This window comes from Phascolarctos cinereus, unplaced genomic scaffold (assembly GCF_003287225.1).
Source record: "Phascolarctos cinereus isolate Bilbo 61053 unplaced genomic scaffold, phaCin_HiC Scaffold_4;HRSCAF=312, whole genome shotgun sequence".
NCBI classification, from domain to species: domain Eukaryota; kingdom Metazoa; phylum Chordata; class Mammalia; order Diprotodontia; family Phascolarctidae; genus Phascolarctos; species Phascolarctos cinereus.
This window is the reverse complement of record NW_027555847.1, coordinates 551,056,845-551,069,076: the sequence shown is the minus strand read 5'-3', so window position 1 is coordinate 551,069,076 and position 12,232 is coordinate 551,056,845. Positions and strand designations below refer to the sequence as shown.

The 12,232-nt window shown below is 37.1% G+C and overlaps 1 long non-coding RNA gene across 1 annotated transcript in view; it reads left to right on the top strand.

Annotated features, from left to right (window-relative positions):
- The first annotated feature begins 4,385 nt into the window (after window positions 1-4,385).
- LOC144456709 (uncharacterized) overlaps window positions 4,386-12,232 on the top strand; it is a 180,153-nt gene continuing 172,306 nt past the window's right edge. Inside the window, exon 1 of the long non-coding RNA XR_013485731.1 lies at window positions 4,386-5,372. This is a non-coding gene — a long non-coding RNA (uncharacterized LOC144456709). The remainder of the gene's footprint in view (window positions 5,373-12,232) is intronic.

Genomic DNA, 12,232 nt, shown 5'->3' with positions numbered 1-12,232 from the left:
AAATGAGATCATTTCTTGCTCTATAGGCTAGATAAAATTAATCCAAAGGTTATAGGTAGACCAGAGGACAGATGTTCCCTACCTTAGAAAATAGTGCTAGAGTAGAAACTGCTTATTCCAGATATGAAACTAAGTCACAAAATATTTTGATATGTGATTTGTGAATGAAATAAAATTCTTTAAAATATAACAGAATGTTAGTAGGATCGTTTGTCCTATACTCTGTATTATTTACATTCAAATTTATGTCATATCTGAGACATCTCAAACTTATTTGAATTTTCTTTTTCTTTTTTTTGTTTTTTTATCTTTTTAATATAAATTTATTTATTTTTAGCTTTCAACATTCATTCCAACAAGTTTTTGAATTCCAAATTTATACCCCATCTCCCCCCTCCTCCCACCCCAAGATGGTATGCATTCTGAATATCCCTTCCCCTAGTCTGTCCTCTTTTCTATCTCTCTCCCCTTCTCTTATCCCCTTCCCCTTCTATTTTCCTGTAGGGCAGGATAGACTTCTGTACCCCATTTCCTGTATTTCTTATTTCCCAGTAGCATGTGAAAACATTTTTTTAAACATATGTTTTTAAAACTTTAAGTTTCAAATTTTCTCTCTTCCTCCCTCCCCGCCCACCCTCATTGAAAAGGCAAGCAACTCAATATAGGTTGTACATGTGCAGTTATGCAAAACACGTCCACAGTAGACATGTTGTGAAAAACTAACTCTATTTCCCTTAATCCTATCCTGCCCTCCCATTTATTCTATTCTTTCTTTTGACCCCGTTCCTCCTCAGAAGTATTTACTTCTGATTACACCCTTTTCCAATCTGCCCTCCTCTCTATCATCCCCCTGCTCTCTTGTCCCTTTCTCCCCCTATTTTCCTGTAGGGTAAGACAGATTTCCATACCCAACTGAATGTGTTTGTTATTCCCTCCTTAAGCCAAATCCTATGAGAATAAGATTCACTCATTCTCTCTCATCTTCCCCCATTTTCCCTCCACTGTAAGAGACTTTTCTTTTCGGGTTCTTTTTTTGTGAGATAGTTTACCCCATTCTACCTCTCCCTTTCTTCTTCTCTGAGTATAATCCTCTCTCATCCCTTAATTTTATTCTCCAGGTATGACCCCTTCATCTTCAACTCACCCTGTGCCCTCTATCTATCTATCTACATATACATACATATACTTTTTTTCCTCCAACTACCCTAATACTGACAAAGGTCTCATGAGTTATAAGTATCATTTTTCCATGCAAGAATGTAAACAGTTTAATCTTAATAAGTCTCTTATGAGTTCTCTTTCCTGTTTACCTCTTCATGTTCCACTTGAATCCTGTATTTGAAAGTCAAATTTTCTATTCAGCTCTGGTCTTTTCATCAAGAATGCTTGAAAGTCCTCTATTTCACTGAATGACCATTTTTTCCCCTGAAGGATTATACTCAGTTTTGCTGGGTAGGTGATTCTTGGTTGTAATCCTATCTCCTTTGCCCTCCGGAATATTATATTCCATGCCCTGCAGTCCTTTAATGTAGAAGCTGCTAAATCTTGTGTTATCCTGATTGTGTTTCCACAGTACTTGAATTGTTTCCTTCTGGCAGCTTGTAATATTTTCTCCTTGACCTGGGAACTCTGGAATTTGGCTACAATATTCCTAGGAGTTTTCCTTTGGGGATCTCTTTCAGGAGGAGATCTGTGGATTCTTTCAATTTCTATTTTGCCCTCTGGTTCTACTATATCAGGGCAGTTTTCCTTGATAATTTCTTGAAAGATGATGTCTAGGCTTTTTTTGATCATGGCTTTCAGATAGTCCAATAATTTTTAAATTCTCTCTCCTGGATCTATTTTCCAGGTCAGTTGTTTTTCCAATGAGATATTTCACATTGTTTTCTAATTTTTCATTCTTTTGGATTTGTTTACAGTGTCTTGATTTCTCATAAAGTCACTAGCTTCCAATTGCTCTATTCTAATTTTTAAGGAAGTATTTTCTTCAGTAAGCTTTTGGACTTCCTTTTCCATTTGGCCAATTTTTTTTTTAGGGCATTTTCTCCTCATTGGCTTTTTGGACCTCTTTTGCCATTTGGGTTAGGCTATTTTTTAAGGTGTTATTTTCTTCAGTATTTTTTTGGGTCTCCTTTAGCAAGCTGTTGACTTGTTTTTCATGATTTTCTTGCATCACTCTTCAGTTTTTCCTCTACTTCCTTACTTGCTTCTCAAAATCCCTTTTGAGCTCTTCCAAGGCCTGGGACTGATTCATATTTTTCTTGGAGGCTTTGGATGTAGGAGCTTTGACTTTGTTGTCTTCTTCTGGTTGTATATTTTGATCTTCTTTTTCACCAAAGTAAGATATAGTCTGACTCTTTTTGCACTGCTTGCTCATGATCCCAGCAATTACTTGAGTTTTAAACTCTTTGTTAAGGTAAGAGTCTGCTTCCAATGTGGAGAATGTATTGTCCCAAGCTTCAGGGGTTTGTATAGCTGTTTTCAGAGATACTTGTAGGGACCTGTAAATTTTCAGTTCTTCCAAGGTGGTATGATAAGGGGCGAAGTGTTTACTCCTTTCCTGGCCTGTGACCACAAGTATTCCTTTCTGTCGGTAACTGTGAGGAAGGGTTCCTCTCCACAGCCACTCCAAGCTCTACCACGCCAGCATTCCTCCTCACCCCAGCACCACCACCCAGAACTGTGGCCCAGATCCAAACACGGGCAAAGCAAGAGATTCCTGCCTCAGCACTGGCAAAGAGATCCCTGCAGTCCCTCTCTGATCAGCCACTGGATTCCCCCTCAGTCTGTGGGGGAAGCTCGGAAGCAGCTGCCCCCCCACAGGGCCAAGCTCTTGGGGAATGGAGCTGAAACCCCACCTTCCTGTCTCAGCACCGACAGAAACAGACTTTCCCCACTCACCTTCTAAGTTGTCTTTGGCATTGGTGGATTGAGGAGTCTGGAAAACGCCACAGTTGCCAGAGATTCAGTCCTCTGAGGCCTGCTCCAGGTTTGCTTGGCCTGCATGCCTATGCCCATGCTGCGCGGCACTGCACTCCCAGCCCTGCATGATACATCTTTCTGATCAATCATCCAGGTTGTCATGGGCTGGAAATTTGTTTCACTCTGTCTTTTTGTGGGTTCTGCTGCTTCAGAATTTGTTTAGAGCCATTTTTTATGAGTATTTGGAGGAGTTTGGAGGAGAGCTCAAGCAAGTCACTCCTTTCACTCTGCCATCTTGGCTCCGCCCCCCTTGAATTTTCCTAGATAAGATCTGCTCTGTATATTACCAGAAGGCAGAAATAGTACCATGGATAAAAATTAAGAGGAGATATATTTTGAATTGTCAGGTTGTAAGTTCCAGGTCAGGGCAGTTTGGTGGTCCAGCAGATAGGGTGCTTGGCCTAGAGTCAAGAAGACTCATTTTCCTGAGTTCACATATGATCTCAGACACTTAGCAGCTGTGTGACCTTAGGCAAGTTACTTAACCCCTATTTGCCTCAGTTCCTCATCTGTAAAATGAACTGGAGAAGGAAATGGCAAACAATCCACTATCTTTGACAAGGAAACCCCAAATGGAGTCATGAAGAATGGGACACAATTGAAATATTTCAACAACTACAAAGTTCCCTATCCCTGGAAATGTTCATGACCTGATCCTGTGAGAGGTGATATGAAGGTGATTTCTACACTAGGCAGAAAAACCTTTAAGCTAACCAGTAACTAAAAGAATAGATAAACCAGTTAATCAAGTGTGCGTTACTAGAGTTATGATGATGATTAATAATAAATACTAACAATTTTTAAAAGAGATAGAATAGAAAAAATAATAATAGTATTTATTTAGTGCTTTAAGGCTTATACAACACTAAAATATTATGTCATTTTTATCCTCACAACAACCCTGGGAGGTATGTGTTGTTATTATTATCTCCCTTTTGGAAATGAAACTGAATCAGACAGAGATTAAGTGACTTGCCCAAGGTCACACAGCTTCTAAACATCTTATAAACATCGAAGTAGGATTTGAATTTAGATCTTTATGACTCTAAGTCCAGCATTTTATCCACTGTGCTACTTAGCTCTAATCTTACCACATAATAAGCTTACTGTGTGCTCTATGTGCTAGGTACTGCAGATATAAAGAAAAAGAAAACAATGAAACGGTCCCTGACCTCAAGGACCTTTCATTTTATTATAAGAAACAAGATGTATGTACATACAAAACAAAATAAGATTATGGTAATTTGGGGAAAGGCATCCAGTTAGTTCTCTTTGTTTTCTCTCAATTTTCTACTATTTTTTTTTCCTGTACTGGGTGAAAAGCTTCTCCATTGTTGTTTTTTAATTATTATTTATTTATTTATTTATTTATTCATTCATTCATTTGTTTAATTATCCATACTCTACTTCTTTCCAATATGGTGGCAAGATTCCCCTCTGATCCCTGTAATAGACCTAGATCATGGAATATTAGAGCTGGAATGAACCTCAGAGATCATATAGAATCTAAATCTTGCTCTCATTTTAGAGAGGAGGAAACTGAGGCCCAGAGCAGATTAAGACACTTAGCTGCGGTCACAATTAATGGAAGTGCCAAGGTTAGAGCACAGGTTTCCTGATTCCCCATCAAGACCTATTCATTTACTGTTTCAGACAGGAAGTATGGAAACCGTTTGGCCTTAGGATTATGTATTTATCTCTGTTTGCCTAAATAATGACAAAGTTACTAGTCTTAAGCATTTCTAAATGGCTTTGGCCCTGGTAGGCCACAGTTTTCACATCTACAAAATGGGAATAACTTAGACATAAAACCATCATGTATGTATATACATATATATGATAGATATATCTAATACATGTATAATTGAATATCATGGATTATTGCAGATTCTCATTTTAGCCATTATTTTTCCCCCCAAAAAAACCCTTTTATCTGAGTTGCTAGCAAATTGGAGTAATTTAACAGTAACTTTCATTGCTGAGGAAGTGAACACTCCCCAGAAAACTCACATGGAGTTGATAAAGGGTTATGCCATAGCTAGAACATGTCTCATGGCTCCAGCAATCACAGTTCCTTTCGTATGGTTCCTGGCAAATAGTAGGCACTTAATAAATGTTTAACGATTGATTGAAGTTCTTCTTCTTGCTGTTGCTCTAATATTCCTCTGAATATTATTCTGCTCTTTGCCTCTAAATCTGTTGTTTACTGATTCTATGTCAAGCTTCTGCTGTCATTTATGGCTTCTTATAAAATGTCCATCTGCTCTGGAATTTAAAGCCTTCTTTAAACTGGTCCTTCATTGTTCATTCTGAATTTTCTCCCACTGTTTGCTATAGATACCAACTTGGAGTTATCACAGATACCAACTCGAGTTTATATCCTGCCTCAGGTACTTAATAACTTATTAAGTATTATTAATAACTTAATAACTTATGGTATAGTCACTTAATTTCTCTCAGTCTCAGGTTCTTCATCTGTAAATAATTTCACTTACCTTATGAAGATCAAATGAAATAACACATGGAAAGAACTTTATAACCTTAAAGTTCCATATACATGTGGTCTGTTATTGTTATTATCATTATTGTTATAATAATAATTATTAATAGTAATAGATCATGGGATCATAGATTTAGATCTAGAAGGGACCTTGGAGGAAACCGACTCAAGCTTCCTCATTTTACAGATGAGGTCTGACTCTGGGAGAGGTTAGGTGACATGGCTAGAGTCACACAGCTAGTAAGTGGCTGAGGTGACATTTAAACTTGCTTATTCTGACCTTTTTTGCATAAGCAGTATCCCACACATAGAATGCAGTCCTCTTTCTTTTCAAATCCAACCATCCTTCAATACCTAACTTAAGTTCCCAGCTCCTATATCCATTCTGATCTCGTCTCTTCCTGAGCGCCTGTAGACAACGTTATCAGTTTTGTACATTTTGTCATTTGAGTGTATTCTGATGTGTTCATTTCAAATGTTTAAGTCTTTCTTTGCTAATAAGATTGTAAGCTCCTGGAGTGCAGGTACTATTTTATACTTTTCTTCTTGACATTTAGTACCTATCTTAGCTCAGTGAATTTGCTGAATTAAATTCATTTCACAAGGCTTATATGTCTTAAATAGCTCTATTCCCAATCTGGAATGGGGATGGCTAGGAGTTTAGGAGTGGAAAGAAGCCACCTCCCTCCCATGGGATATGGAGTCTAGTGATCAAGATGGGCTACTTAGCCCCATTTTTTCCTACTATTTTCAAACATATTCCTCATAACTGTTACAGAACATGTCATATTTATTCTGACTGCTTTGGTTGGGAGACTTAAATTATTCTCCAAGTGTGCTCCATGATTTGTGTTATGTATATCACTTCATTTTTCTGAGCTTCAGGTGATAACCAGTTTGCTAATTGATATGAATCTTCATTAAGTTAACTAAAGATTTTGAGCACTGAAGAATAATAACTGACTTTTATACAACACTTCAAAGGTTAAAATGTGTTTCTCACCCATTAACTCTTTTGATCATCACACTATCCCTGTGAGGCAGCTATTGTAGGTATCACTGATTTCAGTTCACAGATGAGGAAACTTTGGCTTAGAGAAATGAAGTGACTTGTTCATGCCAAGCCATTAGTGAGTTTCAGAGGTAGGATTTTAACTTAGTTTCCTCCTAATTCCAAATATAGTGTTTTATGCTCTATACCAAACTGTTTCGATTATGGAACTTAAATAATTTTATATGTTATATACATATGTATGTGTAACAGCTGTGTTATTAGGATCTCTCATAGATATTGTCACTGTATCTTTAAGAGCCAAATGGAATGTCGTCAAAATGGAAGTTTTTAATTGTCAGATTGGAGAGATTGCTGAGATAGATGGCTTGAGAGAAGCTGAAGAGATGTTTGGGCGATATGTTTCTTTATAGCTTGAAATCACGAATTTAATCTTCTGAAATTGTTATATGTGAGAGCAATAGCCAAATCAGAGCATCACAGATTTAGAACTGGAAAGGAGCTTGGAGATCATCTTGTCCGATTCCATCATTTTACAGCTGAGGAAATTGAGACATAGAATTTAAGTGACTTGGTTAAGGTCACACAGCTAGTAAGTAACAGAACCAGAATTCAAGCTTCAGACACTCAGACTTCAAATCCAGAACTCTTTCCCCCTTGCTTTTGTCATATGAAAACAATTAGAAATGTGTATGTTGGAGAAGATTAAGAATGTGAAGAAATTATGTATGTGTGCAACTTCCATGAAGGTTTCAATTGGTAAGAAATAAAAGATAAAGCAATTACAAAAAAAGTGCATTTACCAATATGCTTGATTACATGAAAGATATTCTCAGTTAAGTTAGCCTCATTAATGTTTTAAATGGAACTTCAGAAACGAGTACATTGCCTGGCTCTGTTCCTGTTCTCAGCCTCCTCCCTACATACTTCTTCATCCTAAGTCTCTAAACACCTTGAAAGGGAAGAGAAAAGGAGTATTTTGGTTTGCTCTGGTGTGCGTGTGCATGTGCGTGCATGTGTGTGTGTGTGTGTGTGTGTGTGTGTGTGTGTGTGTGTGTGTGTGTGTGTGTGTGTGAAGAAACTGACACTTCCCTGCCAGGGGAGCAGCACTACCTAATTGTCTGGCTCCTGCCCAGCTACAGCTTGACCCAATAAACTCTCATGAATCTGGATTCCTGCAGTCTGATTTGCTTCCTCTCTGCTACAAGCCTCTTAGCTTCCATGAAGAGTCAAAAGCCTAGTGCTGACTTTGACAAAGGGAGTGAGAGGGGGATGGAGAGGAAGAAAGGGCAGATAACAGCCGAATGTAATCAGCATTTTATTACCATCCTCAGGAAGTAGGAATAGGAAAAAACGTAGGTTGGAGCAAGGAAAGTTAATTATGGTGAGGTTATTTGACAGGAAATTACTAAATACAAACAGACAGAAGAAACACATTTTAAAGCAGGGTAGGAAATCTCAAGTTACTTCACTGTGTGTATTCAAAAACCCCAAAGCAAATCCTGAAAATAGCAGTTTAAACAAAAGCTATCTTATCTGATAAAGGAATTTCAGCACAAAGGGAAATTTATATATTGGGTAGACAATCTTAAAATAAACTGATTGCATTGATAACACTGCAAATTTAATTGTGGGAAAAAAATGGACTTATTTGAAAACCCCAGATGCCTGAATTTCCCATGTAAATGGTTTGAATTTATCCTTCACTTTACATTTCTACTCTTAAATTGCTTTACATATTATATTTCCACCTGAAAAATTGTTGGTAGATGTATAAGTATACACAAAAATTAATTTTAAAAGTATCTGTATTTTAAAATTTCAATTGTTTGCAATCTTAACATTGTTTAATAAATTGAGTAAAGATTAGGAGACAGAAAAATGAACTGTGAACATTTTAGAATGTAACATTTCTATTTTCACTAATTATCTAAAGTTGTTTTAATTACTCTGCCTTTGAGTAATAGATTTTTTTCTATCTTTTTCTTGGAATACTGGGCAAATATTTGTTTATCTCTGATGAAATAGTCAAACCTCTTTTGTTAGTAATTTTATTTTTTTGGAAATAGTAAGGTGTATAAGAATATAACAACAATTCTCTTCTTTCTATAGTGGCCTGTGGTGCTTTTCAGTCATAATGCTGGGTTTGTATTGTGGTAAAACTATAAAGGAAAACCAAACCAAGCTTTTTGGATAGCAGGCTTCTCCAAGCATGACCATAATTGTCTAAAGACATTGCTTCTTTAGGAGAAAAAAAAATAAAGTTTATTTTCCAGTTCTCTCTTTTCCACAGTTGATACTATGGAACACTTAAGGTTTTTTTTTATCTTTTTTTTTTTTTTAGTTTTTAGGTTCAGATGTTGAATAGTCGTGAAAATACATGTGTTCAGAGAGTGTAATTATATATTCCATGTGTGTGAAATTGCAAATACTGTCAATTCAAGGAAAAAGAAATATTTTGAAAATAGAGATGGAGCTCCAATTCTGCATTCCTTTTGGAGGCCAACACCTGTGGAAAGAATGTATGGTTGTTTCCACTTGACCTTGGCTATTTAGCTGGGACTGTTTCAGAAGCTGTTACAGTGGGTATACAGGACTGCTGTGCTTTCAAAGGGACTCTCTTGGTGTAGCACCTGTCTGTTGCTGCTGATGAAACATGCATAACTAATCCACAGCAGCCACATATTTCACCCAATGCCTGGCTGTCTGCTAACTCGCTTTTCACACCCTTGCTCCACGTGGTCATGGATGAGTGTTTGTGAACTGTATGATGCAGGGTGTCACCCCTGTAAACAACTGGACTCATAATCCTCACCGAGAAGTCCAGAACAATAATATAATATTTAACCATTTTGGAAAATAGCTTTTAAATATATAAGTAATTTAAATAATATTAGTCAGATCATTACAATTTAATTTAAAGTTAACTTTATAAAGGAATCTTGCTTTTCTACTTCCCCCCTCCAAAAAACCCAAAACTAAACAAAACTTATGGTAACAACCTCATTATTCAAAAGTGTTCAGTTCAAAACCAGGAAGCAATTTACATGTTTGGAAAAGCATGTAAATTTTATCTTAACAATTTTTAACAATAGAAGTTTTATTTTAACAATTTTTATTTTGTTTTGTTTATTTTATTTATTTAAATTATTTGTTCATTTTAACAATAAATTCATGAATTCAAACATTTGATGAAAGTAGAATGTAAGTTGTTTGATGACATGTATTGTTATGTAATATATCCACAGTACCTTGAACATATTAAGAGTTTAATCAGTTTTTATTTTATTGAATTCCAAAAAGGAATTGGACTAAAAGTTGTAGGACCTTATCACTGCATGACCTTGGAAAAGCACTTAACCTTTCTGAGCCTCAGCTTCTTCAATCTGTAAATGATGGTATTAGATTGAGTCATCTTCTACAGTAGTCATAACATTTTGTGATTGCGTAGCTATGTGTCTCCAGTAATGCGGTTCAGTTAGAGCCTGGTAGTATTGAGGTCAAGATCAAAGGTCTGATGCCTAGAATCCTGGTGTCAGAAGGGGCCTTAAAGACCACGTAACCCAACAAGAAACTGAACAGAAACAGCTGCTACAACCTTCGCTACAAATGGTCATCCATCCTCTTCTAGAAAATCTCCAATGAATGACTGTTTTTGGAGGCAGGTAACTTTGCTGTGTTCATGGATGGCTACAGCTTATGAGACTGTAAGGGGAGGCATTTTAACAAGGATACCTAAAAAAAGAATGATGGCATCCACATTTCCTTCATTTGAGAGGAGGGAGTGGGGTTAGTATACACCCCTATAAAAGGTCATTTTTAGAGGTCTTAGCTTGAAAGCCTGAGATTCTCCTCCCCCTTCCCTCAATTTTCCTGACTTTGCCCTTGGCAGATACCTTCAGGCTCTGGACCTGTTAATAACCGAAGCCAATTCACTTTTAATTTTTTTTTTCTTAATTCCCTGACTATGTTGTCTGAATAGATTTCTGCTTATGGGTTAAATCCCCAGCTCATCCTCCACTTCCCCAAATGATAGGGAAATGACAGAGAATGTGGATTTCTACTCGTAGAAATTCAATAGTGAATTAGAAACAACATCTTCTGTACATGATCGATAGTTATTATCTTTCAGTGACCTAATAACCTGGTATAGTAAATATGGCATGGATACTGATTGAATGACTACCCCAAAGTGATACAGTTGGCATCATCTCTTGCCTAGAAAGTCTTCCAATTGTTCTTTCAGTCTTGTCTTACCTTCCATAAAGCTAACAAAATGATATTCCTAAAGCTTAGGTATGATCATGTCACTCTCCTATTCAAAAAAACCTTCACCAGTGTCCTGGAGGACACTCCAGGATTGTGTCTAGGACAAAATACATATTATTCTATTAGGCATTTAAGGTTCTTTACAATTTGGCTTCAACCTAAATTTCCAGGCTGATTACACATTATTCCCCTTGTACACTCATGTTCCAACCAAGCTGGTCTACTTGCTTTTCCTCATACACACCATTCCATTTGGGAGCTCAGTGCCTGCAGACTGTACCCCATGCCTGGCGTGCACTTCCTTTCCAAAACTCCTCCCATTCCTCTCCCCAAATGCCCCCAGAAAACCAGCACTGCTTCAGGCTAACATCCAGGGAATCAACACTTGTGGAGAGGAAACATGCCAATTGCCTCTACAGGTGATATAGCCCTCACGTCCTTGGCAGCCTCAGGGACAGAAGAGCACAGCGTGTGTTCAGAAGACAGGGAGGACCAACTATTAAACACTCAATATGAGCATGTCCGCCTCAGAAATCCACAATAATTACAAATCAAGGCTTGATCTACTGTTTTGTTGACTATCTAGATTTAAGAAAGTGTTAATAATGCAGAGGAAACTTAAAAGCGTGTGTGCATAATTTCTCTTTTTTTAGAGAGGCCCAGGTTGTTAAATACCCCTGTATTGTTTCATAAACATTGCTTGAACTTAGCAGGAGTGCAATAAAATTCTCAGGCAATGAAGTCATCCCAAGACTAGAGGCCTGGTGGCTGTAAGATGATGATGATGATGACAATAAAATAAGTAATAATAATTGGCATTCATATAATTTTAAGGTTTCCAGAGTGATTTATATCCATTGTCTTAATTGAGCCTCAGTACATTCCTGGAAGAATGGGAAAAGAAAGTTCTCCATACCATGTTCTCCTTGGCTTGATATGGCTTAATGAATAGAAATGGTACTAAAGAAGATGTGTTGCTGTTGAAGCTTAGTGGCCACCAGGCCTTTCCATTTGATTTGAAATAAAAAAAAACTGTCTGTTCTCCTTGAGAGTAGCGATTATCTCATTTTTCTGTTTATGTCCCTTATCACTGTCATAGAATTTTTGCAAGTATTATTGTTGTTTAGTCATTTCAGTCATGTCTGACTTTTTGTGACCCCATTGGGAGTTTTCTGGGCAAAGATACTGAGGTGGTTTGCCATTTCCTTCTCTGGATCCTTTTACAGATAAGGAAACTGTTAAATGACTTGCCTAAGGTCATATAGCTAGTAAGTGTTTAAGGCCAGATTTGAACTCATCTTTCTGACTCCAGGTTTGGCACCCTATCCATGCTCCACCTCACAGCTCTTTTTGGACATAGTAAATGAATAATAAATGTCTTTTAAATGTATTCATATATATTTGGTATTTACTTTTCTGTGTGTATCTTATTTCTACCTGATAAAATACAAACTCCTTAAGGACAGGGG